The sequence below is a fragment of the Charadrius vociferus genome, unplaced genomic scaffold (genome assembly GCF_000708025.1).
Source record: "Charadrius vociferus isolate BGI_N301 unplaced genomic scaffold, ASM70802v2 scaffold244, whole genome shotgun sequence".
NCBI classification, from domain to species: domain Eukaryota; kingdom Metazoa; phylum Chordata; class Aves; order Charadriiformes; family Charadriidae; genus Charadrius; species Charadrius vociferus.
In genome coordinates, this window is record NW_009648822.1 from 1,974,282 (window position 1) to 1,996,551 (window position 22,270).

Sequence of the window (22,270 nt, forward strand, 5' to 3'; positions counted from 1 at the left end):
ACCGGGTCGCCGTGTTGTCTTCGCCGGGGTGTAATAAAGGATTGTCATTAGGTTTGCGTGTGGCATATGCCATTACCCCCACCGTAAAACTAAAATTAGCAAAATGTCAGGAATGGAAAGATTGATTCACCCAAGATGCAATTATCATTTAAAAAGTGCTTGATTGAGGTGCTGATGTTCAGTGATTTATTCTGCATACCATATACATAATTAAAGTAGTGTAGTGGAGTAATTTATCAATCTAGTTTAGACTAGAGGGGCAAGGAAAGGAGCTGCTGCCGCTGCTGCTGCTCTATGTTTGTTTTATTAAAACGCTTTCGGGATCTGATCCCGCCCCCTTTTTGCAAGAGTGAAACTGATTATTTCTCCAGCTCGGGAGGAGAGAGTCATTCGTTTGGGATTGTGGGAGAGAGAGAGAGAGAGAAATAGAGAGGAGAAGGAGAAGAAAAGGGAGGAAGAGGGAGCGAAGCAGAGAAGGACACCTCATCAGGCGTGTAGTTTGAATCCCTTCCTCGCCTCCCCCTTCCCCTCCCGATGTTACAAAGGCTGTGAGCTGCTCGCCTTTTCCCATTCGCCTGCTGTCACTTCCTTCCTGGACGCTTTCAGGACGAGTCCGGTTACTTTTAATCCGACCAGCAGCTCAGCCACTTTCTCCTCCTCCACGCTGCACACACGCACACACACACTCACACACACACACACCCCAGACGGCTTCTGGCTGCTTATTGGATTGACTTTGAAGGTTGTGTGTGTGATTCAAGGAGGCTGCATGTTGAACCAGGTGGTGAATATTTAAGGCTGGAAGAAGTAAAGGGATTTTTTCTTTTTCCTATGAAAGGAAAATATCTCAAGGACTAGCCTGATCATCCAAACAGCTAAATGTTTATAATGTAAGTACATGTGAAATTCAGCATCGGAATAAAATATAGCGGGCAAGGTACAAGAGCCCTATGTACATTTCCTATTGCGTTTGAAGAATGCATCGGTCATTGTATGTGGACTGGGATTGAGGTTGCTTGCAGACTTTTTAAGTGTACAATTGCACTGTCAATTGCTTAAAAGTAACTTTTTAGACAAGTAACGTAGTTAACTCTCTGTCTAGTAAATTATTGCAGACTTGTCTCTATCAGTGTCGTAAGCATTTAAACTTTGATGAAGTTAGTTTACATCATTTGTGTGCTTGATCTTGTGCAGTGCTTGAAGCTTGTTTGATATGAATAGTTCACCAAATGCTATGCCCTTGTAGTGCTTGCACCCTGATTTATCAGACTAAGGAAACAATCCAGTTTGAGTGAAATGTGCTTTAACTTAATTGTATGAAGAACATTGTATGAAGGCTCTTCAGTTCTGGAGTTTAGGTAATGCATTCTTGCAAGTGTTTAACTTTGCACATCTTTCATTTAAGTACTTATATTTGAGATGGAAAGACCCCTTGCACTGATGTGGGAATTTAAATCATGGGCTGCAGACCTCTTTTGGAATAGTATACCTCGGTCTTTACATAGTACTTTGAGTAATCTGCATTTTTAACACAAGGGAGTAGAGCTAATCAGCCTTACAAAACTGGCTGGTTTAGCTGCAGTACAGTTACTTACAGGCTAAGATAAAGTTTAATGTAAATGAGAGACTTATAAGACTATTGGTGCATTATGTAACTGTAATACTTAGGGTTTCCCATAAAACTTAAGTGTGACCTTCTGTCAGCCTGAAAAGCAAAACAAGTATAAAGACAAGCTAATAATTCCTTTTCTAAAAAAAGAAAAAAAAAAAGGCTGCAGCACAATGCAAAACAAAACTTAATGAATCATTGTGGGAACCTAAGCATTGTCTTTTATCCAAGAGTTCTATCTTCTTTATTGTATATAATAATTATTATTAGCAAATACCAGTATCCTGAAATTAAATACTGTAATACACAACTTAAGACTAAAGATTTAGGAGAATTAAGCAGAGAAAAGGCACTTTGCCAGTATTTTACTGGTGATCAGAAAAGAATTGTCTTGACACAAAATGCATTTTCCTAGCACTTACCTGACAATCAGCTTAATGGCAAATGTCCTAATTTCATATCTTTACTTTAAAAGAAGTACAAGATGGATGATAAACCAATTATATTAGATGCAAATGTGACTAGATTTCTTTTATTGGCACTTTCCCGGGTATTGTGGTTGAAGAGTAAAGATGTTTATATGGAGTATAATAACTCTAATCCCTAGAGGCTTGGCAGGGCATGGAAATATAACCACCTGTGAACCGGTTCTAACCTCTGTATTACATACATACTGATTTCCAGTTCAAATGCTGAGGCAAATGGCCACTTTGGGGATTTGTTATTTTGTGAACTATTTTTGTAACATGATTTTAGGTACCTAACATGAAGTCAAAAAACCCACAAGACTTTCTTACTTTATCAGTTTTATTAAAATACCTGTTATGTTATTCTTTCTATGTTAATGAATACATAATTCATGTTGAGTCAAATACTAAAGTCTCTGCTCACCCTTAAGTCCCTTTGGCAGTAATGGAAAAATTCTTTGAGCAAGAACTTAAGAGAATGGTCCTTAATTCAGGGTGTTTATGTTCCTTGTAGTACACATCCTTTTATTTTATAAACTTGCTGTTTATATATATTTTTACTAATATGCGCTACATAGCTAGTATGAGGAGATAGTTCTGTGAACTGAACATGAAAACCTTCTTTCATGCAAACACTACTTACACAACTAGTCCCCCTGACAATGCTGAGACTACTTATGTGAAAATGAACAAGTCACAGGAAAAAGAATTGACAGGATCAGGCCCCTAGGAGACCTAAACCTCTTGCCTGTCCCATCGCTCTCTTAGGACAGAGGTGTAAAGAATGTCACTTTTGATGTCCTATAAATGAATGCAGGAATCAGATATGTCTGTGTCCTCTTAAGATTACTTGACCAAGAAAAAATGAAACTTAGACTTAAAAGCCTTACAGAAATTGGTACTAAGTGATGAGTAGTATGTGAGATTAAGTCTTTTAGAGTTATGTTCCTGAGCTGCTAGTTTTGGAGCGTCGTAAAAAAATTCACAGAAATACTTTCTTACTGTGAATTTTCTTTCAATATAGGATCAGAAAATGTTTCTTTTTTTTTTTTTATAAACACTCTTATGTACCTTGAACATATATATTCAAAAACAGACAGTTGCCTCTCTTAAATGGTTCTGGTTTTTAAAACATTTAAAATATTATAGACAAAGAGAAATGAAGCTTTCTGAAGCTTTTCCCAAAAGTTTACTTCTGAAAGATTTTGATAGCTCACTATTTAGTAGAGAAATATAACTACATAGAAATGTAGAAACTGAGCAGGAGTTGTGAATAGAATACTTTTGTCAACTTCATGTCTTTTAATTTCACTTTTCTCTGTAACAGGTTAATTTATTGTTCACCAGAATAGTTCTGTTTATCATCAGAGACAGCTAAGTATTTTTCTACGTCTCATTGAGCAAGAAATCATTAACTGCTGTTAGGTGCTTGAAAGAATAAACATTTGTTTTTTGATATGTAGACTCCACTTTTACCTGTTGGACATCATTATTCTAAATTACATGATAATTTATCCAAAAATCAACTAAGGTGTAGTGGTATTCTTTTGAAAACACTGGTTATGAAGATGACCATAAATATATATATAATTTCAAGGAGTTTATAGTCTCCGCTTCAGCATTTTGAAGAATAACCAAAGGAGTTATATTTGTGATGTATTTTAAGATTTTTAAATTTTGCTATATGATATCAGCAGAGAGATTTTGCTATGTCCTCATTTGGGCTCTATAGCGACTTAGATATAAAATAAATAAAAAAAAAATACATATGTAGTTCGGAACAGCTAGAAAACTTCAAGCTTAAGAGTAGGGTTGGCATTCTGATATTTGAAAAGGATGAAACTAGTTTTATATTTTAATTCAGAAACAAAACGGGTTTAGAAGAGCTATGGTCATCAAACACAACTGATGGTACAAGTGAAAAACTGAAAAATTTAGGTTTTTAATTTTCTGGTTTTAAAAGCAATTATTTGGGTCCTCTGACCAGCTTTAAGGTAATTTTCTCAGAACTAATGATCAATGTTGCATGTGGACAGGTGATTAAAAGCTAGTGTCTTCAGTCCTCCACTTTAATCTCACTGTCTCATTGACTGCAGTGCAGTAGAGCTTGGCTGTTCACTAGGATCTGTCATCTTTAGGAAATCAGAACAGCTTATAGAGGCGATTCACAAAACCAACAGTGACAACAAAGTCTTATGTGCCTTACAAAAGAAGGATTAGGCAGTTCACATGTCATTTTGATTGGGCAGAGATAAAAGCTGATTGCTGCAGCATGGCAAGGCACACTTCAATTTCAATTGATTATTTTTTAACACAACTATAACTCTGTTGCTTAGTCATTGTTAAATGCAATTTGAAGGAAAGAAACTCAATTTTTACATTACTGGTTTCATATGACTTCATAATAAAAGGTAGAGCCACTTGTAGCATTGTTATACAAATTTTTTAAAAAGCTGTTTAAGTCACTGCCTTTGGGAAATATACTTAAAATGTAGTAATGATTGTCCTGGGATTTTTAAAAAACATTTTTGCCTAGATGATATCCTATAATAGCAATTAAAAGTTCTTAAAAGTGCCAAGGACTGTACTAAATTCACTGCATTTACCCTATTAAGAGCTTATGTGCAGAGGAGAATGCATAAAATGTGTCAGGGCTTTGCAGATTTATCAAAAAGTATAATCCAGAACAAGTAAGTCATCTTAGTTTACCTCTATTCTGTCATTTTTCAAAATGTAATATGATGTAAAACTATAATTTGTGTTGCGTATGTGAACATAGTAGTCTGGTTTGAAAATGGCTAGGAAATTAAATGTTGTCCCTATATTATTAAATATGTGATTTAGCGGTGAAAATGGAGAGTTTCGGCTATTTGCATAATTTAGTTGTAATGTACAGCTTTTAACATTTGTAAGTATGAAACTTGGAAGCTGATAACTTCTATGCTAATTTCTTACCATTTTTCAAAAGAACTCTTTTTTTTTACCCAACTGATGCCTCCTAGTGTTTCAGATAATAAAACACTAATGAGTCAACCATAAATGTAAACATATTTTTTTCATTGTCTTCATCTTATGTGATACATAAAATTAATATTTATGTATTTAATTTTGTGTGTGTTATTATAATCAGAAAGGAAACTCCAGTAAATTCAGATGTTTCATCTTAATGGATACTGAAAGCACATTTTTATTTTCTTTCATTTTAGCTTTGCCTAGCTGTGTTTTGAAAAGTTTATGTTCCATGTAAAGTACTTTTTCTTTTTCTCCTTTTGTTTCCTATGTGCATTGCACTAACTTCTTAAGAATGTTTTATGAGGCTCAAATGGAAATTTTTCAAATTTTGGTATGATAATGTTTCGAAAAATAAGCCCGTGGAAATAGGCAATAAATGCAGTTATAGAAATGTTTGAAATATCCTGAAGTACTTCACGGCCAAGTGACATGAAAAAGATTAGCCTGATACATGCTTGCTGATTACAGTCCTTAAAGAATAATTAAGTTACCAGGTTTTGTAATTGTTCCTAGTTATTTTACCGCTCTATAAGCAAGAAAACTGTACTAGAACAGTCTTCAAATGTGCAAAAACCTACACGTTACACTTTTGATTGTAGATGTGGATAATCAGTACTTTTGAAAAGGAATTCATGTGCATAAAATATTGAAACAGAGCTTGGAGTGGTAAAGACTGAAATACAGTGTCATTTTCTTAGAAGTTAAGTCTGGCCATATAACTAATGAATAACTGAAAAAACATTCAGTTATACTGGATTTATATCATACAACAGTAGAACATTTAATTTTTTTGACCGGAGGGTGTAATTTTCAAAAAGTTACCTAGCATCAGTGAGACAAAATAAAACTTGCGGGCCCCAGCCGTGTATTTGAACTGTCAGGCACGGTCTTACAGGGCTGAGTGCACTTTTTCACATTTTAATGTCACACAGTTTTATGTAAAGTATTGAGATCAATTTAATGATGACATCAGAAATATAGTCTGTTATTCTAAGACTTTCAAGAAAAGGGGTGGAATTCCTAGATACTTGTTCTACTAAGGAAGTTTTAAAGAGAAATGAAATTATTTTGCAATTAAAAAATCATAAGTTTACCAGTTAATATGAATAATAAAAAATTATGACTTTTTCTCAAGGCACATATGGTAAATTTAGGTGCTTGCTTACAGATAAAATAATTGTTTCCCACTGAATACAGAGATTTAAATCTAGATAGGCAGATCTCAGTCATGGGATTTAGTGTTTGGTTTTAGTATATATTAAAAAAATGCACGGTTTAGGATTGTGTTCTGCCATCAACCCTGTTAGTGTCATATTTTTCTCCCATAAGTTTTGAACTGCAAAGAGACCTTTTCGAGATCTGCCATTTATTTAAGCCACTAAACATCAGATAGTATCCTAGCCTTTAAACTTCCTCGCATCTTGAAAGTATTTCAAAGTATGCAAATGGCACCCGTTATTCAGCCAGGAAAGCTAACATGCAAAAGTGATATAGTTACATTGCTTCTTCCCTTGCAAAGAGAAAGTAAATTTGGAAGAGAAATAGAGGAAAGCATAGACAAAAAGAATTTTTAAGGCAGTTCAAGTGTAGGACTATTACTCTGAAATACAGCTGAACAGAACTGCACTGAGAAATCCCCCCCCACACCTTTTTTTTTTTTTTTTTTACAACTGAATAACAACTGAATACATTCGGATTGCAGAAATATGTGAGGAAATTCTAGAAGAATGTTATCTGACTTATTTAGAAACAGGTCTGGATAAATTATCTGAGAATTGTCTATTTTAATATTGTATGGAATACACTCTCGTGCAAGGTGGATTCAGTAATCACACCAGTGAGGTCTGTAGCCTGGGCCCCTTTTGTAATTCCCTGAACAGGTGACTTAGCAGTCACCTGCTTCAGCAGGGTAGATGAACTTATCTCTGCCTTCTGCCACCTTCTCTGACATTGCAGGGCTGCAAGAGTTTGAGCGGAGAGGGCTTCAGAGATCCTGGCCAGTACAGCAGGTCCTGGAAAGTCAGTGTCTGCTGCCTTCATTTAAGTTCACCGTAAGGCAGTCCACAGATTAGGGACGGAATGGAACAGATGGCATAAAGCTCCTCTGCCTCCATTTCCCAGGTTATAAAGCACTGCTGATACGAAACTTAGAATCCAACCTAACAGGTCTTCCCTGCTTCTTATGTCTTCAACTGTATAATTGATTCAGTGAAGTTTATAATGAAAATTATTATTAAGCAAATGCTAGTGCAGGAATCCGCCTTAGACATTACTATCTTTTATCTCTCATCCTGTGATCACAAGATGTACAGTTAAGTGAATGGAATTAAAAATAACATTATTTCTGTTTGCTTTTATAGATAGAGGACGCATGCCATTTGTGGACCCCATGCTCAGTTAAATTTCACTATTTGCTTTTAAGAGTCAATCAATAGCCGTTAGCAAAGTATGTTCAAAGGACAAGGAGGGAGAATTGTGAAATTGTTTATAAAACACATCTGCAAAAGTAAACATAATGCAGAACATTGTCCACGTGAAACATTACTTTTGGTAATATAGATAACAAGTAACATAGTAGCATGTGCTATTTACTTGATTTCTAATAAATTCTTCCTCTTACTGACCAATATATTGCGATATGACATTATATTCAAAAGAATAATGCGTTATTTTAATCCAAATAATTTAGTTACTGTCAGATCATTACAGAAATTAAGATGTTCCAGAATGTATCCACCAACCTAAGAAGCTAGACTGGCACTTTTAATTTAAAAATTCCATATGGACTTCTTAGTGGAGATTTGTTAAATAATTTCATTGGAGTCAGGTGGAAAAGCTGTCCCTAATGATGGGGGAGTGTTGTAGAGAAACAACAGGACACTGCGGTTCTGTGACCATCCTGTAGTGCAGGCCCATGTGTCCCCTTCAGCCTGGCATTTTAGCTTCAGACTTGTGCCGCCAGCAGCTCCCCTCTGGTTGCCATAACCCTTGGGAATGCCTGGGCAGTTCGTAGAGAAAGTTTGAGGATATTCTGTGAAACCAGCAGGAGACAGTATGTCCTCTACACTTATCCTCAGGCCTGCTTTTTCTCTGTCCATCTGTGTCCTGGATGTCGCTTCTGCCTGTACTGAATATAAGATGTGGGAGAAACAGCAAAAAAGGAGGAAGGCTTTTAGGAAGGTTAGGAGGAACGCGGCTACGGACTGTTTGGTAAGATGGTATGCAAATGGAGGAGCGTAGACAATACATGGTAGCTGAACATACAACCTTAATCTTGCAGAGGTTTTTCAAACAAATTTCGTACTGAAGTGTGTAGAATTTGCATTGCTACGAATAATCCTTAATTTTGCAGATGTAGGGTAATGGTCTTAACAAAAGAATAACAATGGTTGTTTAAATGTGTTCTATACCTATAAGGAGTTAATCTTTGAAGCAGTATTTGATGAGAACCTGTTTTCCTCTCAGAATCCTGGACAAGTGGTCAGTTTTTCCTTTATCTTGCTTATGTGTATAATATGCAGACAAGGAATTGATATAGCAGCAGAACGAGGAAAAAAACAGCGTATTACCCTACTGCAATATATGAAATAAGTGTGAAACTGCACACTTACCAAACTTCTACATGACGTATTTTTTATGTCAGAATAATGAGCCAGGGAATGCATCCTTGCAGTGGCATACAAAATGTACGACTTCATCCAAAACACACATACCTAAATTTTAGAGATCAGAAATATGACCATAAATGTTAGTAAGAGCCTATGAACTGGTAGGCTCATTTAAAAATAAGTAGGATGAAGCAGAATTTCATTAATGTTCTTGGGAGTGCACATTAAAATAATATAACCCAAGCTTGTTGGATTACTAGTACTCTTTTTTTATGTGACGTGTTGTTAGTAATTGGAAATAATTTAAAATTACATTTTAAAATGTGTATTAATTGGAAAATGATATTCCAGGCTTTTCTTAAAAAGAAACATGATGGAATGATTGGCGAGCTACCTAATTAAAGCAGAACTGCCCGTAATTACTTTTATAGAAATGGAGAATGCCTACCTATATCCTTCGTAGGTGGAAATCTGCATACCTTCACTGGGATAACAATAGGATCTGGCATCTCTGTTTTATTGTTGATGCTGTGATAAAAAAGATTGTGCATAGGAGACAAACAGAACAATATTCTTCTACATTTCCTATAATATTCTTGTCATACAAGTGGAAAATTGGACTAATATTTCTGTGGTTTTTCCAAAACTTTATATTGACAGAGCAAAATGAGAATATATCTTCAGTACAAGTCCCAGTACTTAAATCCCCATGCAGAACATTACATTTACCTTAGTTATGTTTCCAGTAGCTATTGTCACAAGCTCAGTATTATATTCTGTGGTGATCAGCAGAACAGTCATCTTGAAGGCATCCTTACTGACTGCTATCTTTCCTGGAATTTCATGTTTTTTAAAAAAAATGTATTAGGGATAAGATACGGTGGTGACAGACATAATGCAAATCTTCATGACAGATACAAAGAAAGCAATAGAAGAAGTGGTATTTTTTCATGGCATTTTAATGCTAATAGGAATGTTTTTTTTCTCTGCTTCTAATCCTGTAGAAAAATACTTAATTGAGAGCACCAGGATTTATCAATGGAAGCAGAGTGTGTTCTTTATCGAACTTCTTTTTTTTCTTTTTTTTTTTTTGTCACTTAATAGCAATATGAAACAATATCTGATGCAGCAAAGAGGCACGACACGAAAGAAAGATATTCTGGTCTGTTTTGAAGAGCAGTACTTGTCATGTATCTGGACAAGTGGTGATTTTCTGGTGCTGCCTTCTGTTACAAGTCGCTAAATGTCGTCTGTAAAGCACTAGCACTATGTTCTACCACATTTTTCTGTATAAGATTAAAGGCAAACCTGTCGTGAGACCATCACTACTTTGACTACCCCAAACAGGACATGGAATAGCACTTCTACAGATTTTTGATAAAAAGTAATTTTGAGGATGGTCAGGAAGAAAGTATTTGTTCTCTCCTTTCGCTCTACTGTTTTCCAGATGTGATCGGAAAGAGGAAGCTGTTCCACTAATGGATCAGAAGATTGCTCTGTGATTTAAACATCATCCCAAAAATGCAGCTTCCATGTTTGATAGATATGAGTTCAAAGTACAATGTACATATATCAAAAAGACCTCTTTAAAATCACAAGGAACCTATTGACATAGAGTTTAGTGAGATTCCCCTGCTGATACTTGCGAAAAAAAGAATCATCAGTGTTCTGTTTTCATATGTTGGTCTGAATGCTAATCTTAAATTCAGAACAGTTAAATAAATACCCACTATCGTATCTGTTCACAGAGCATGTTTTGTGATCTAAGCTAGATATCTAAGATTAAAATACAGTTTTTTTATTGAAAAAGTGGACATACAACACATTCAGTTCCAAATTGTGCTCCAAATTTTTAAAAAGTTTCTTGAATATAACAATTTTCAGCAGCGCACACAACCCATCGGTGATGATTTCCAAGACCAGAGAGCAGAATCCTTCAATAGGAATTCCAAAACTTAAAAATAAAGGGTGAAATTTTAAAATATATTGTAAATCTTTAACGTACAATTCACTAATGATCATCCCTAAAAAGACAGATGTACTTTATTTGAGGCAATAGATGCCCAGTAAAAAAGTCTCAAATAAAGTGCAAAAGCTATACAGCAGTCCAATGCATACAATGTAAGAAAAGGACTCAGAACCCCTAAATGTAATTTTAAATGCAGTTGCAAACTTTCTTTCTGCAAGTCTGTTATGCAGTGTCTCAGTTCTCCAAGGGCAAAACACAAATGAAAATTGGCAACTTTACTGAGATGCTGTAAAAGCTAAAATCTATTCAGCGTGCCAGGATGTATCCACATAATTAGAAAGGACTTAGGGCAACATGAGAAAGGGGAATTTAGGTTTTACATTGTTGTGTCCTGTTGTCTACTGGAATCCATATCCCCAGATTAAGTCTATAAATTCTTTATAAGCACTGGTTTAACTTTTATAGCAGAAATTCAGGATTTGAGAAAGCTGATTTGAAATACTTCCTACCTTTAGTTTAGAGCAGTTCACAGAAAACACAATTCTGTCTTTCTGGAAAGGTCCTTAATCAGTTGGCTATAGAATATTCTGGGAGAAAGCTACTCCTCGTTTCCAAATGTGAGGCCATCCCATTTTTGTATAGATAATTAAATATTCATCAAATGAAGGGCTGTAATTGAGTCATGTTTCACTGGAATGCCATAGCTCTTTAACTATTGACTTAGTTTCTTGTGCTCTTTTATCTCTCTTCCTTAAAAAATACAAGCCTTTCCGTGTTTCTGGTCTGCACTATAGCGTAAAACCAGTTTAAACAACCAGTTCCATGCCATCTTTCCTGTTGCATTGTCTGAAAAGTTTGCTTTTACTTTATAAAATACAATATATAAGAAGAAAGTGCCTTCTGTTTTATCTTTACAAGTATATTCATCTAAATATGTGAGACTAGATCTTTTATAAATACCTCTGTGTCAGTCTCGTAATTTTTAGTGGCCTCATTCTTTCATTTGAGTTTGTTTCTTGAACTGAGACATACCATGCCTAGCAAAGCTCTGAAATCTAGGGTAGGAGTTCGAAACATGAAGAGGTGTTTGAATATGAGGACAACGAGCATGCTGTAAATGAGTAATGGATTGATTATAGGTTGGTTGAGACAGGAAGTACAGCTTCAGGGTGCGATAAATTGCTCAGACTACCTAAGAGTGTTTAATAAACCTTTATGAGGACAAATAGTTCAAAAATAGCCATTATGTGCATGTTCTCGGTCATCTTCAGCAGAGCTTGGGTGGTCCTTTAGGAAAGACCTTGTGGCCTAGCACGCATGCCTCTTTAGCCAGTTTCTTGTACAGTTAATGTGCCTGTTGAATATGTGGGTGTGAATCCAAACCTGACTTCCTGACCACATTATTATGCCTGAATTAATGAAGAAGAATAACAACTCCAGTTAAAAAGTTGCACCGATATTCAGTCTTGACCAGTATTTATACAAGAGCTTGAAACAGCTTTTCTTTCTACTATAATCGGGAAATTCCAATTTCAGAAATACAAAGAGAACTTACATCCACAGATATTAATGTTTATTTAACAGTATTTCAGATGTAACAGAATATACGAAACCATGTCCTTAGCTCATGTATTCCAGCATAACTCCACTGACTTGATGACCTACTAAAAACTGCTTTATATACAGAATTATCATTCATGCTGTTAATTAACATCCACCTCTTTTTCTCAGTTCCACTCTGACTCTTTTTCCAGACTCATTAGACAAAGATACCAGGCTCCAGACAAAGGTACGATTTGAATAGAACATTTCAAAAGAAGATCTCCTTATCTTCTCTTCTGGACTGCACTGGGAGGAATAGGTAGAGATCTACCACTTCTTTGATCAAGAACATTACAAGCAGACTTAAGCAGTTTTCAAAGTCCTTCTTGGAGTTTAAAGTCTGTACACGTGTGGCTGCCATTCACACATCCTGAAATGAGATGGAATATGAAGGTGCATTATACGCTGTTCTAGAGCTTTCTCAGACTAGGCGAGTATATGTCAGCTTCTGTCTGCTGGATGTTAATTGTACTATGTAATGATATATATGAGTTTTATAAATGCCAAATCATTCCATTTTACTAATGTGGTTCTGAAGTACCATCAGAATATTAGATAGTCACTGCATATGGAATACATAACAGGCTGAGACGGCTGGCCTCGACGGCTGGCCTCATGAGGCTTCCAGATGCTCTAAATAGATGACTTGAGCTGCTCGGACTATTAGGTGCTATACTAATCTTTACTCAGCTGGCAGTCACATCTTATTCCTGAGATGTAAAGCAAAACAGTATGTAAAACATCAGTGCAAAATTCAGCAGAGTTTTTATGTCCTTGTAATCAGAATACTGTTTGGTTGTTTTGGTGTTGTTTTTTTTTAAAAAAAAAAACAAACAAACAAACAAAAAACCAGAAGAAGGAAATAATGTAAGTTACTTTTCACCTGAAATAAAAGATATATTTTGGAGCAGCAGAATTCCTGAATTCATTCCTGAGCATAAGCATGCAGTTCTGCTGCCATGATGAGTCAATAGCTGGGAGTGCTTTTTAACTATTAGATGATCAGGCTCTCCTTTAATATGAGAATACACAGCTACCACTATTTGTGGTAGCAGTTCCATACTGAAGACTGTAACTCAATGATCCTTTTTAGAGCCATCTTGGGCTCTCAATCCAAATATTCAATAGTAAAACAAGAGGATACAAGCAGCAATAGCAAAGCTGACACAGTCACCATTTGTGCTAATTTAACTTGTCAGGCTCACTAGTCCTGCAACACTAGAGTACTAGCAGATTATTTGTTTAATGTCAGTTTTAGATATAACAGTATTTTTGTCTGAAAGCAGAGCTAAGCACAGGAAGGATATTCTAGCGTTTAGGATGGCAGCCTGGGTTTGGACAGTGTGGATTTAACTCTTTCTTCCACAAGCTATTTTAGATCACTGTGAGGGTTTCGCTTTGTTGGAGCATCGATTCTGTATCTGTAGAATGAGGAAGGTATTTCCCTGAGGCAAATTCTGTGGGACCCAGACACTGTGGGAATGGTGGCCATATGAGTACCATAGAGAGTAAACAGGACAACGTAGAGCATAAATATGTAGTTGCTTTTGGAAAGTTACAGCCTAAAGCAAAGCATACAGTCTGCAACAGACTCTTAGAGAACTTCACTTTTGTTAGAGAGCCATTTTAATTAAAGTTTAGAACTTTCTGCTTCTTTCTGTCCATTTTTCTTCTACTTCTTTAGTTGTTGTGCCAAGGTATCCATGTGTGTTTCTTCCACTGTCATCTGGCTCATTCCCAGCAGATGCACACAATCTGTTTTGCTGTCACTGACAGGGCTCAGTTTATGGAAAGAATGTGACAGAACATGCTGCTGTAGTCACTTACACAGGATGCTTTTTTCTAAAAAGTAACTGAGAATAAATTAGTTATTTTTTTTTATATATATATATATATATTGTTCAGTCATAGGGTTTTACCCAGGCTACTCTGCACCAGGTTAAACAGGGTATTTGTTTAACATCTTAGCTTTCTTTTTAATTCCTATTTTTTAAAATATAGGTTTGCCAATAATATATATAGGAAATCATCACAACACATTGACAGACCTCAGTTTCAGGTGGTGTCCATTATCCTGGTATTCTGGAATAAATGTAATATTCTCAACTCTTATTTAGAGAATATTATGGTACTTCTTTTAACTTTCATATTTCGATTTATAAATATTGCTGATCATCCAGAAATGTGGAGTCTTAAGCATCCTGCACACATATGAAGCATACAAAAGGATATTGTATAAGGGAGTATGTGTTCCTTCTAGCACAAAGTACTTGTCCAGTAAGAAACTGAGTAGATACAAATAGCGAAATGAAATTTGGCTATTTTGGACTTTGTTGTCTACAGAAAGAAACCTTTATACACAATTAACATTACCACTTACTGTTCTGTTGTGGTAACAGTTACAGGTCCTAACAGAGATTAGGGCCTATAGCGCATGATGCTGTGCAAATACACGTTAATGGACAGCTTCCACCTCAAGGCATTAACAATATGAACAAACAGGGTCAACAAAGAAGGTAGAAGGAAAGAAAATGTGGATAGTTTTACTGTTAAGAATGTCTTGCAGTTCTCAGTGTTCAGTAGGAAGAGTTGGTGTGTTAATTAAACTTTATGGAGGGTGTCTAACCAGCATAATGCTGTTTATGAGGTGATGGGGTGTTCCCATTTTGTCTTTGCCAGGGGAAGATTAATCAACAGCTGAAATTTGGTAAATATAATTTGAGTTACCACTTTACTGCTTTCTACCTCTATCCCGATGAAGGCAGGGATGACAACAGCAAATTCCACACTGGGCTACTAAGGTTACAGCCTAAGCTGTTAAAAAACTGTTAACATTAAATATGCATGGGGACACTAGATGTTTATTAAAGAATAGAATTTGTTTTACAAGCTGATGTTGCCTGCAATCCTATTATTTTCATCCTTAATGATCTAACATCTAACTTTGAATTATAGTTTGTTCAGAGGGGTTGATGTCTCTGAGTGGTTTTTTATCTATAGCTAAAAAAAAATCTTCGACAGTGGCAATCTCCTTTAATTCCCCAAATCAAAAACTAATTCAATGAGCTTAGTGGCTTGGCTGCATTTGAAGTAGCTGCATATATACATTAACATTAATTAAATATATCTACAGACATTTGATCAGTAGTTTTAGGATAGATTTTTAAACACTATTTCATTTCGGGCAGTACCTTTATATACTTAAAACTCGAAATTTGTATTTTTGCACCTCACATAATTGCAGAGTTTATGTTATTGATAGGATATATATGTTAAAAAGGCTATCTAGAAATACACTCCAGTGGTAGACTGCCATGTTAGCTAGGCTTGTGGGTTTTCTGTAAAATCATTTCCTATGATCGTGTACATATATCTGTACGTATGTACATATATCTATACATCTGTGTGCTTTATATACAAGTATATATGGTTTTCAAACTATGCTTGCATGCCTCTGGGTATGCCTTACACTGTAAATAAAACTGTCAAAATGTCTCTTCACAGTTAGACCTCATAAAAATAATCAGTCCATAAACACGTGGTGCTCTTTATTCACATATATGCAGTTACTATATAAAATGAAAGTCTTTCTCCTGTTGTTCTAGACTTACAGTCCTTCTGTATTATGAGTTAGAAATATAGCAGTTTTAGTGGGGTTTTGTATGTACTTTTATATTTGTTTGTGTATGTGGGTATGGCAGTAATATATATAAGCATCCCAAACATAACTTTTTCTTGGTTTTATAGACAGGTTGGATTAGAAGATGACTGTAACCCCTAGTTTCCGTTACTATATTTTTAATATTATTTTTGTTACAAGCTAGGTCTTTCTAGGGTTTCTGCAAATAATACTGACTTTTTTAATTAGTCCTAAAATTATATTTGGATGGGAATCATTAATATGTGTATCTCTAAGAGACAAATGTTTTTGGTGTATCAGTGATCATGCTTAATGTAAAATTTCGAAGGCTAAGAGGAAATAGCATCTTCAAATGATTTCTTTTGCTGCTTCTCTGCCTTGATTGCTGGGCTCAGTTCAACTCCAGAAATATTGTTATGACTTAGCTATTACACTTCTAAGACCAAGATTACAACAGGACCAGCACACCTATTAGTAAGTCAGGCAGCGAGAAGTGAATTGGATAATGTAATACATTTATAAAAGGGTAGATTATATATCTTGATATATGTCACAAGAACTGATACTTTTACAAACTGTCAGGAAAGAGGGCAAAGACCAAACAAAAGACTATGGAACGTAACACCCTGTCATTATGTCAACCTGTATTTATCTTGCGTTTTTTCATGCAGTTTGTTTTAAACTTAGGCATATTAATTACACTTTCTTTGTAAAAAAAAAAAAACAAGCTATAAACAGAACTGCAGTTCAGCATAGAAATATATTCCTTTTAGATTCAAATGCTAAGCTCAAGAATCTCAAATCTGTTTGCCTCGTACTTCATGATCCTACTTGGAACCTGATATGGTAAAAACATGAAATTTATACACATCCAGATTGGACAAATCAGATAATAAATTCCAAAGCTGAAGACATTCTATAGAACTCCATGCCATAAGTTTACCAGTTTCAGGGTCTGTTTCAGAAATCAGTGCTGATCTTAGCTGTAGATGTATCACAGGTGAGATGTAAAGTCAAGACTGTTTTTTCTCATTTTATATGTAGCTGATAACTTCCATCAAAAAAAAAAAAAATCCACGCAGAAAGCTGATCAAGCAATTAGCAGAAAAACAATAGGCTGGGAGCTGCTTTTCATACACACTGCTGGTTTTAGTTTACGGAGAGTAGGGCACTTAGCTTTGTATTCTCCTTACTTTCATCTCTATTGGATCGGGATGAGCATTTTCAGTCTCCCAGTAACGTTTCGGGACTAAATTTTGATAGTTACTTAAGTGATAGTATGAAGATATCAGTGTATCTTCAGATAAACAAATATATAAATAGGTGGGTAAGTCCTGTATATGTTTGCATTTTATGCTTTGGAGCGCTGTTAACAGTAACTTACAGAACTGGAAAACATCATGAAAGGGATTAGTTTGATTGCATTTTCATGTTGTTCACAAGGTGGAACAGTATGGAATTTTTCACTTGAAAATACTTTCCAGTGCCATGCCAGTAGCCTGTTTCTGATGGAGTAACCACCCTCTGTAGTGGTATGAAGCAGATTTTTTCCCTATATCAGCTTAGATGTGGACCTTTCATGAGCAGAGACAACCTATTTTTGTGATGTGAGCAGGCCCCAGAAGTTTATTATTCATGGAGCAGGGCTCTTCACCAGTAATGATAGCTTGGATTTCTTGGGCTAGTACTGCCCCTAATGAATGCACTGTATGTTTGGGGAATTTTTTCTTTTTAAAAATACACTTATCCTTTTTTATCTGTTTGCACCAGGATGCAGGACCAACACATTACTCAAGAAGAAATTATACTTATCCACAACCTAAGAGAGAAGGGGACTGTCTCGTTGGAGTCAGAGTTGACCACTGACTCTTAAACGGCACATAGATTTGGCTGTGGTATGCAATCATGCTCCACGTACATAAATCTCATAAGCAGAAGTTGCAGGTATTTCTATAGTGCAGGAGATAGCTTACGAATGATTCATTTTGAACCCAATTATTATATTCAACAAACAAAAATGTCAGTAATCAATTCTCTGGTCGATTGTATTATGGCTTTCCAGCTCTGTTACAATTTGTCCTTGGCAAAAATATAGACAGTGCTTTAATTATGAATTTATTATTTTGAAGAAAATACTGTATTTTTGAATGTACTCTTCGTAGTATTCAGAAAAATTAACCACGTTAACTCTCTGAAGATGGCTGAGGACGAAGCAGTCCTTTGGTAGTCGCACTTTAAGTTATCTTCAAAACAGCTCAACTGACAAAGCTATCTAATACCATATTAACATTTTTTTTAAATTGGCAGTGTTATTAAGTTTTCAAATACACTATCTCAATAACTGTTCCAATTTTTTATTTCTGTTAGCTAAAAAATGTGAAAATAAGAACAGACAGATAGCTTTGTTGTTTCCAAAGTCTCATAATTCTGTTTTAGTTTGTTTGAAAACTTAACTGTTAAAATATGAAATGTAAGCAGCTGAAAATATAATGTGCATTATAACTCTCTGGTTGTGCAGATTCCTACTGTATAGAAAACATGAAATGAAACTTCTGTCTTCAGTATTTTGTAATTCTTCAGTAATTCTTCTTAATTAGCAATATAAATTGCAATCCATCAAATCTTTCTTTTTTTTTTTATGTTTCTATGATGGTGCATTAGTAGGAGGTAGAACTTCAATTCTGAAAAAAATTAAGTGCAAGAAAGTTCTCATTCAAATGGTCAGTTAAATAATTTGCATCCGAATTAAAGTCATGCCTAGACCAGACCCGTTGGGCAGCTAAAGTGCTGAAGGATCTTGCCGTTTTGTTGAACAAGAAGAGCCAGGGCATTTCTGGAGGTGAGAAGAAAAACAGTTCATTACAAGAAGGTAAAGCAGATGTTTAAGAAACCTTTCAGCTTATCTCTTGGCAACAAGTTCACCTTCAAATCTTCAATATTTGCTTAATTTTTATGGTGTATATCCATGTGGGGCATGCAAGGCAAAGAATTTTTCTTCTCTTGTGCATAGAGCACACTTCCTATGAACAGAAGCTAGCTCATGGACAGAAGATTATATAGTTATATTTTTTTTTAAAAATGCGAAGCAGCAAGCTGATCTTTCAGTCTGTATCATCAAAAAGATTTTGTCCACTACTGCTTTCAATCATAAGTGCTGCACACAGTAGCTTCTCAGTAAATCAGGAAACATCTATGTGTGTAGCTTTTTCAGCATTGCATTAAGCTAATGTTTTCCTTCCCTAAATACCACTGTTACATAATGCCACTGAAAAATCTTTTCACAAAACTGAAAAATGCTCAAGTTGTTTAAACAAACTTATCTGAGAGATCCCTTCCTTACAAATGTCTTGTTCTGGGTGATTACAGTTTGCCTAGTTTTGGTTTCTTTGCCCACCTTGCTTTATAAAAAAAATATGTAAACAGATTTGTACAGTTTCTATTCTGAATTGTTGGAGTGTGAGAAGACATTCTGTGAAAGCCATTTCTCCTCCTAAACTGGACTGATGGTACAGGCAGTTGCACTGTCATCAAGGAAACTTGTGTTACCATCTCCTTAAGCTTTTCTCACCTTTTACTGAAGTCTTGTTCACCCAAGAGAAACTCTGTTCCACATCAGAATATTCATCAAACATTTTCGGTCAATTTCCTGACATCCTGAACTGCCAAATTTTCACTATGAAGTAGAGAACATTACAGAAAAATGTTTGATACAAAAACCGTGGACCAGAAAGTTTCTTCCTGTTTGTATGAAGCCAAGAAAAAGATCCATGTTATGAAAGTGTAATTTTGTAGCTTTTATGTGTGAAGCTGCTCTTAACGAGGTTTTGGGGACACAGTAATCTACATGAATTATATGGTTGTGTTAAGGTAAGGGACCAAATCTTTAGCAGAGGACCTGAATTCTTTTCTCAACTGGTTCTGTAGATCTGCTGCATAACTCATAAAAGTCTGTTTGAAAAATCCTCATTTTGCTGTAAAATTTCATCAGTTACTTTAAGTCAGAACTGAAAAGTGGGAAGGACAAACTTTATTTTATTATATATGTTATTTTATAATCAGTATACTATTTTCAGAAGCTTCTGAAAAAATAACACTTGTCATTTGAGAGCTGCAGCTGTTAGTCTGTTGAGACACAGAGGGGATGGGGCATATATTGAATTATTCATGAAGGCTACTGCTATAGTTGACAGAAGTTCATCAGCTAATTCCCCCACTCCATTCTGAACTTTCTTTCAAACTCAGTAAGGCTGCAGGGGTACAAGCTGTTACTTTTAATAATCATGCTACTAGAAGTTTCCTATACTGTATACATCACATAAGCTTTCTCTTTTAGGAAAGTTATTTATTGTTCGTTGGGGGCTGTCAAGTGCTTAATTTTGAATACTTTAATTCACAGATAATATGAATAATTTGATATGCTTTCAAGATGTAACTGTTATATAAATGTGTTAGAAAATGTATGTAATGATGCTTTATTACCGTAATTCAATTTGATGAACCCATAACCCCTGGCATTGTAGTTGTATACATATTTAGTATTTTGATGATTTAAGGATGCTAGGCGGTTTTGTGTGCCATTACTTACAATACCTTTTTCAGTTTATAGGCCAATTCAACATGCACAAATGCAAGGAAATCTTAGTTTGCACAAGCGTGGGGAAATCAAGTACTTCATATTCCAACTGCTAAGCCTTATTTTGTTGTGCAGACATTAATGACAAAAATATTTTATGGTTCTTCAAAGCAGTGCTGAAGTTCAAGGTTAGTTTGGCAGACACCAGAATCATGCCATGAAGTGTGTGCTTGCGGCTGGTATTGTAGGAATGCCAAATATCAAAGACTTCATCCCAGTTTGAGCGATAAGGAGCTGTGTGCCTCTCACTCCAGGGATTCCGCAAGTGTAGCTCTGTTTTCACACAGGCAGGATTGCCAGCTACCTCTGCCTCAGCCACAGTGAAAGCACAAATCTTACCAGTGCGTATTTGTTATCTTTAGGAGACTGCTCTTTCTTTTTACATGTCACTACAGACTGATTTGGGGGATTTGAGTGCAGTAGGAAATTGTAGTAGAAATTCTGCAGTCCACTTCATTCCTCTCTCTTCCGTGGAGATTTCTGCAGTGAATGAGATTGAAAAATGTCTTTTTAGTGGTGTGCTTGATGCAGACAGTGCCCTTATTTATCCTGTGATGACCTCATAGCAGCAGCACATGCTCTCTTGATGGAGAGGATTATTGTAATTCTCTCCCAGAAAGGCTTCCAGCAGCTCAGCTCTGTCACTTGCAGCCTGTTCAGAATGCAGTGACACACTCCCGTCCTGTCTTGAGCAAATATGATCATCCCCCTTGTACCTTAACTCATTTACTTCGTCTGCTATGAAGTAGCTGTTTGATTTTAAAGTTTGCTCTCTTAGTTTTGAAATCCTTAATGGTTTAGATCCTGGCTATTTTCAAGAACTCCTCCACAAATATCATCTTGACAGATATCACCACCCCCACAGCACATTTTAGGAATTTCAGCATCACATCTTAGGTTGGCAAGTTATGTCCTTTGCTGTGATAGGCCTTCAGTTAAGGAACTCCCCCAGGAAATCTGTCTTGAACCACATATCCTTATCAGAAAACATTAAAATGAAATTTAAATTTTTGGCTACTTATTTTTTCCACTATTATTTTTCAGCATAATTTATATTAATACCATATTTATTATGGTTGCTTTCAATAATTCTTGTTGTAGCTGTTATTTCAAATTTCCGTATTTGCGGAGTAACGTCAGCATGTTAGTGGTGTAGTTACTGACTTCTTAAAGATAAGTTTCGTGTTGCATGGTAAGAGTACAAGCTTTTTTTCCATGTTAACATATACAGTGTGTCAATTTAATTGCTTACTAAATAGGACACATGGGCCAATATTACATTTAATATATTTTTAAAACTGTGTTTGAATCTTCATTCCTCTTCCTTACAGGAATTGTTCCTTTCTTGTTCCCATTGTGTGATCTAAGTCACTAGGCTTCAGCTGTACAAAGCTTCAGGTGGAAAGGAATTCTCATCTTTGTTTGCTTGTCTTGCTGTCTGTTTGTCTTGCTGCTTCTATTACAGCCCCTGTAACTACGGTGAAATGTTTACAGCTATATTTATATTGTGCTTAATTTTCTCCATTGATGATAAAGTAAGCCTATGTTCGAAGAAGCTTAGACTAGATGCCAAATGTTGATGGCTTCAACGAGGTCAGATGGATCCTCCACTTGTGGGCATTCATAAAGTACTTTGTGCAATACCTAAGGCTTCTTCCTTCACTGCTGTGTCTGCATTTTCAGTCTAAAAATAAATTGTATTTTTCACACCTGAATTCAATTGTGGAATC

General features: G+C 35.6%; 1 protein-coding gene across 1 annotated transcript in view; it reads left to right on the forward strand.

Annotated features, from left to right (window-relative positions):
* The first annotated feature begins 412 nt into the window (after positions 1-412).
* Positions 413-22,270, forward strand: part of MEF2C (myocyte enhancer factor 2C) — a 123,506-nt gene continuing 101,648 nt past the window's right edge. The window contains exon 1 of the mRNA XM_009886854.1: positions 413-890. The gene's annotated coding sequence lies outside the window, so the exon portion shown is untranslated. The remainder of the gene's footprint in view (positions 891-22,270) is intronic.